Below are 6,871 nucleotides of genomic sequence, written 5' to 3' on the forward strand. Positions count from 1 at the left end.
CCCTGACCTGGTCCCTGCCCCTGGTCCTCTGCTCTGGGCCCGTGTGTCTGCCATGCCACCGCCATCCCTGCTCGCTCTACCTGGATCAGCTGCCAACAGCGTCTCCCAGCAGCACAGGTGAGTGGCCGCCCCAACACCATTCCCAACTCGGGTCAGAAACCCCTCTGAAAGCACCATGACCCCCTGTTTGTTTCCTCTCCCTGGCTCTGAGGAGCCACCTTTTTGTCTTGTGCATTTCTGAGAAAAAAACAATATATGCTCAGGCTGGGCTGAGCTCAGGTGGTCCTCCTATCTGTGACATTTATGCTCCACCAGGCCTGGTCTTCTGTAGTTGGGATGGTAGACATGTAGAGCCATGCTCAGTCATCAGTTTAGATGGATTATCACAAACTCTTAGTCCATGGCAGCCGATTCTTGACCACAGATAAAGCTCTGGGTAGGGCCACAACAATCGGAACTCAGTCTCTTCACAGAACAGTTGTGAGGAAACAAGGGATTTATATAGAGGGATCTCTGGAACATGGCTAGGCACAGAGGGAGTGGCCTTCAGGTAATGTTCTCAACAATTCTGTGAGCATAAGACAGGAAGTTATCTGGAAAGGGCTCAGGTGTCCCCTGTTATTAATGGGGCAACGGGTGTGGGATTATGAAACAAAACATGGCTCTCTTTCATCATTACCCTATTCCCATGAGGAAGGGTATCCTTCACTGTGTTGAGTTTTGCAACTGGGGACAACAAGGCATGGAGAAGCTGGGTGACCTACTTATGATCTCAAGTTCACAGAAATCTACACTTGACTTCTCTACCATCCTCCCTAGTTAAATGGGTGCTATTCAGCCCACTTTTTGTAGTGGGAAGTCCACTTCTTGTCAGTCATGGGGCTTGAACTCTAGGTCTGAGCGCTGTTCTGGAGCTCCTCAGCTCAAGACTAGCGCTCTACCACTTGAGCCCACAGCACCACTTTCAGTTTTCTGGTCGATCTTTGGAGATAAGAGTCTCACAGACTTTCCTTACCGGGCTGGCTATGAACCATGATCCTCATTTCTCAGACTCCTGTGTAGTTGGGATTAGAGTTCTGAGCCACCAGCACAGGGCTTAAGTGTAGTTCTCACTTTCTTTCTCCCTCTCTCTCACATGAACTGGTTGAATGTCCTGGAGGAGGTGGCCCATTTTCCCCATGTGGCTAGACCCCATAGTGGCCCTCTCATTCTGGAGGTGGGCTGTGGATCAGGAGCTGTCGCACTCAGCGTGTTGAAACAGCTCCATGACATAAGCCTCTCTGTACCCTAGCTAGACCATGACAGTTATTCATTTTCCATCCAGCCTTACTAGACTTCTCATATTGTATTGTTTTCTACATCATTTTCTGGCACCTAGACAAAATTATGATACATAGTTACGGAATCAAAATGTAATGTCTTCTTAAGAAATTCATTTAGGGTTCTGGGAATGTGGCTTCATGGTACGGTGATTGCCTAGCATGCATGAAACCCTGGGTTCAATTCCCCAGTACCACATAAACAGAAAAACACTGGAAGTGGTGCTATGCCTCAAGTGGTAGAGTGCTAGCCTAAGGAAAAAAAAAAAAAAAGCTCAGAAATAATTCCCTAGCCCTGAGTTTAAACCCCTGGACTAGCAATAATAAAAAAAAAAAGTATTCAAATATTTTTTCATTCATGTGACTGTTTCTAATATATTTATAAGATGATTTCTTTGTTGCTTTGTATGTCCCCCCCCCAGGATATAACCCCTGCTTTCACTGTATTTAATGTTGGTATAATTTGTGGAGGGGAATGGAAAAAAACAAATCGTTTAAATAGGGATACAGGTGGATCCATTGCAATAACGAGAAGTACAAGTCGTTATGTTGAAAAATGAACTTTACAATTTTGGCAGGGGGGGGCAGTAGAGATGGGGGGGATAGGAAGGGGAAACAAAGGAGGAGCTAACAATACTTGATAAGAAATGTACTCATTATCTTGCCCATGTAATTGTAACTCCTCTGTACACTATTTTCACAATAAAAAAAAACCATTTAGTTAGTAAATGCAAAATAAACCATACTTTGAATATATAATTGCTCCTTCCATACTGACACCTGACAATAGTCCCTAATTCATGTACTTTACTTACTATAGCATACTCTGTTAAAAAAAATTTTTTGGTCATTAGGTCAAAGCAACTAATGCCAGGAATGTGCTTAGATGTCAGGTGAAGAATTATTCTGGAAATTCAAAGATTCCAGGATTTTGTGTGGTCACTGCTAATCACAGAGAGAAGGATAGTTTAAGTGACATTTGGAAATCTTTTTGGTTAATCATGGTACCAAAAACACAGAGGCTAATTAACAGTTGTGATAGAATAGAAGGAATAACTCGATGGAAGGATAAGTTATAGTAACTAAGGTGTACTAGAAATTGTTCTAGAGAACCATTTTTGGTTATTGAAAAACTAGTTATCAACTAGGCTTATTCCTCATTGCCTTTAGCATTCTAAATCTCTTAGGCTAGTTCTTAATCTCTGTGTGATAAGTTGTATATCCTTCTATGCTGTTCTTTCATACCTTATCTCCTTTTTTTTCTAAAAATCTCAGGGAACAGGAAGCAAAGGAGGAGGCAACAACGTTTGATAAGAGATATACTCATTATCTTGCCCATGTAATTGTAATTGCAATTCCTAGAAGTTTATGTTAAGTATTTCACAAGTTTTATTTCTCTTAATTCTTAAGAAAACATTTGCTATAATTCTAATATTATTACCATTTTAGTGTTAGGAAATATTTTAATTAAAGGCACTAAGTGCATGGCCCGAAGGCACTAAGTGCATGGCCCAAAGACACACAGTGGGGAAGGAAATGAGTGAAAATTTCCAAAAGTAAGCAATAAAAAAGTAGGTAAAATCCTCTCCATTCCCTTACTCTCTCAATTCAATATTCATGTTGTCCAAGAAATAATAGCATAGCAATTATTGCCGATGGTAATTGTTTTCTGTCACATTTTGTCTTCAACACAGTGTTGGTGACATTGGGTTATCATGCTCAGAGCTGAGCTCATAAATTGAGGTCTAAAGAGAGACAAATTTCTTCTGTTCCACAGTTCCAGTATACATTTTACAAAGTACTAAAACTAGCCAGTAGCTGGTGACTCACGCCTATAATCCTGGCTACAGACGAAGCTGAGATCTGAGGATTGCGCTTCAAAGCCAGCCAGGGCTGGAAAGTCTGTGAGACTCTTATCTCCAATAAACCACTAGGAAAGCAGAAGTGGCACTGTGGCTCAAGGGGTAGAGCACTCGCCTTCAGCTGAAAGGCACAGGGACAGCGGCCAAGCCCAGAGATCATGCCACATGACCAATAAAAAAAAAGATTAAAACTTTTAAATACCATCATTTACTGTCTTTTAAGAATCCAAAACGAAATAAATTCACATATAATCATTCCAAAATGCTTTAAAAGCAGGAGATGATAAACAAGCCTCCATGAACTCAATTTTCTTCTACTTTATAAATTATTCTGAAAGCCTTGTGCTGGTTGGTCACACCTGTAATCCTGTCTACTCAGGAAACTGAGATCTGTGGATAACCGTTGGAAGCCAATCAGGACAAAAACTATTCATGAGATTATTTAAAAAAAATTACAATGGAATTCTATGCCTCCATCAGAAAGAATGACATCACCCAGTTTGTTAGGAAATGGAAATACTTGGAAAAAATTATATTAAGTGAATTAAGCCAGGCCCAAAGAAGTGAAGTAAGCCAAGCCCAAAGAAACATAGGTCCCATGGTTTCCCTTATTTGCAATATCTAGTATATGTATGAGTCAAGCAGAAAAGGTCAGATAATGTGATGTTAGGAAAACGAACCCTTAGATATGTATTTAAATGTTTTTTTCTTTAATGCATTTTTAATGCATTTATAAAATTATTTCTTTTTTGCTTTGTATGTCCCTCCCCCGCAGTATAACCCCTGCTTTCACTATATTTGATGTCGGTATACTTTGTGGAGGAGAAGGGGAAAAACAAGTCGTTTAAGGATACAGGTGGACACGTTGCAACAATGAGAAGTACAAGTTGTTATGTTGAAAACGAACTTTACAACATTGGTGGGGGGGGTGAGGGTGGGGTAGGGGGGGCAGGGGGAGGCTGGGAAGGGATGTGAAGGGTAAACAAAGGAGGAGGCTGCAATGCTTGATAAGAAATGTACTCATTATCTTGCCCATGTAATTGTAACCCCTCTATACAGTATGTTCACAATAAAAAAGTAATAAAAATATTTTAAAAATTTAATGAACTAGCAAAGAGCCAAGAATGGAGATGTAGCTCATCAGTCTAGAGAGGAATGGCCTAGCGAGACCTTGGTGCACTGAATTCAAACTCTGAGAACGAAAATGCGCAGGCACGCACACACACACACATACACATACACACATATTTATTCAAAATATCTTCATATCAGTATTTTGCATTAATTTCTTTGTTAACGATATTACATGGGTAAAATAGGGAAAATATTCTCTTCCATCCGAGAACATTTTTATATTTTTTATTGTAAAAGTACTGTACATAGTGGTTACAGTTACATGAAAAGGTAATGAGTACATTTCCTCTCAAGCATTGTTACCTCCTCCTTTGTTTTCCCCCGCGATCCCTTCCCTCCCACCTCCACAAGTACACTTCCCTCCCCTCCCCTCCTAAATTGTAAAGTTCATTTTTCAACATACTCTCTTGTGCGTCACATTGTTGCAATGGTCATACTGTATGCTTATTTAAGCCTTTTGTTTTTTCCCTTTCCATCCCCAAGTTAGAGAAGTGTACATACGAGATGGAAGTGCACCAACATCAGATACAGTGAAAACAGGGGTTTAACTGTGGGGGATGCACATATAAAAAATCACATCGTACATTAGAAATATATTAGAAACCGCAGGAAGAAATAGAAAACCACTTGTGTCCTTATCATGGGGTTCATTTACCTTAACATAATCTTATCTAGTCATATGCACATGCTTTTGACCTTTTTTTTTAAAATTGTGAAAATACCATACAGAGAAGTTACAATTACATGGAAAAGGTAATGAGTACATTTTTTATCAAGCATTGTTGCCTACTACTTTTTTTCGCTTTACCATACCTTCTTTGCTTATCCAAGACATGCATTAGTTATTGCAAATAAGGGATACCATAGGACCTATGTTTCTTTTTTTTTTAATTCTGAAAATGCCATACAGAGGGGTTACAATTACATAGGTGAGTTGTTGAGTACATTTCTTTTATTTTTATTGTGAGAATACTGACAGAGGAGTTACAATTACATGGGCAAGATAACGAGTACATTTCTTATCAAGCATTGTTGCCTCCTCTTTGCTTCCCCTTCCCATCCCTTCCCATACTCCCCCACTTCCCCCATCCGGTCCTCCTCCCACCAAAGTTGTAAAGTTCATTTTTTGACATAATGACTTGTACATCTCATTGTTGCAATGGGTCCACTTGCTCCTCCTTTGTTTCCCCTTCCCTTCCCTGCCCATCTTCCATCCCCCAGCCCCACTAACCCCTCCCCCACCCCAGTCCCCCCACTGTCCACATCCCTCAACCCCCGGCCAAAATCATTTTTTGACACAACGACTTGTTCATCTCATTGTTGCAATGGGTCCACCTGCATCTCTATTTAAACTATTTGTGTTTCCCTTCCACTCCACAAATAGTACCAACATCAAATACAGTGAAAACAGGGGCTTTAGCTTGCAGGAGGAACATACAAAGCAACAAAGAAATGATCTTATAAATATCTTAGAAACAATCGCAAGAAAGAAAAACCATTTGAATCCTTATCTTGGGGTTCATTTTGCCTAACATCAACTTATATGATGTTTTCTACTTGTAGCAGACACATACTAGTTATTGAAAATAAGGAAACCATGGGACCTACGTTTCTTTGGGCCTGGCTTACTTCACTTCTTTGGGCCTGGCTTAATTTACTTAATATAATTTTTTCCAAGTCTTTCCATTTCCTAACAAACTGGGTGATGTCATTCTTTCTGATGGAGGCATAGAATTCCAGTACACACACACACACACACACACACACACACACACACACACACACATTTTCTTGATCCATTCGTTTACTGTGGGACATCGGGTTTGGTTATATATCTTAGCTTTGGTAAATAATGCTGCAATGAACATAGTTTTGCTGGTAGTTTTAGTATGGTCTTGTTTGTGATCATTTGGGTGAATGCCCAAAATGGGATTGCTGGGTGTTAGGGGCGCTCTATGTAGTCTTTTGAGGAACCTCCATACTACTTCCCAAAGTCTTCGAACAAGTTTAAACTCCTAACAACAAGGCATTAAGGTTCCCTTCTGTCCACATCCTATCCAGCATCTGTTCTTTTAAAAATCTGGAATGCTTCACGAAGTCGAGTGTCATCCTCAGTCAGGGGATATTCTTCTCTTTATTGTTCCAATGTTAGTGTATGTGCTACTGAATTGAGCACAGAACAATTTTATATATAAAGTGTAATTGATTTTCTTAAACTAGACAATTCCACAAAAATTAAATTCAAAAAATTGTTGTGAAATTTTAGAACCATGTATTTCTTACATAAGAACACATTTAAGAATAAAGTCAAGATTGACATGTCCAAAACAAAATAATTCCATATATTTGTTGTTCAACGGATGTGTAGGAGGAGGAATTCAATTATTCTGTACAAGGAACCTGCCATAATGAACACTATAGAAAGTGTTAAGGTTTGTTAAAAGTTTTAATGTTTTAAATATGTTTAATTTTGGGAATTTGCTCATATATGCCAAAATTAAGACTATTTAGCACGCTGTAAAACTTTTCCATAAAGCATTTAAGATTCATGGTAGC

The 6,871-nt window shown here is 39.5% G+C and overlaps 1 non-coding gene across 1 annotated transcript; it reads right to left on the reverse strand.

Annotated features, from left to right (window-relative positions):
• Nucleotides 1-6,389: 6,389 nt before the first annotated feature.
• On the reverse strand, nucleotides 6,390-6,491 carry LOC122116610. The gene has a single exon (XR_006148997.1). It is a non-coding gene; the product is annotated as a U6 spliceosomal RNA (small nuclear RNA).
• Nucleotides 6,492-6,871: the final 380 nt, after the last annotated feature.

The sequence above is a fragment of the Dipodomys spectabilis genome, unplaced genomic scaffold, assembly GCF_019054845.1.
Source record: "Dipodomys spectabilis isolate Male_0828 unplaced genomic scaffold, ASM1905484v1 ptg000136l, whole genome shotgun sequence".
NCBI lineage: Eukaryota > Metazoa > Chordata > Mammalia > Rodentia > Heteromyidae > Dipodomys > Dipodomys spectabilis.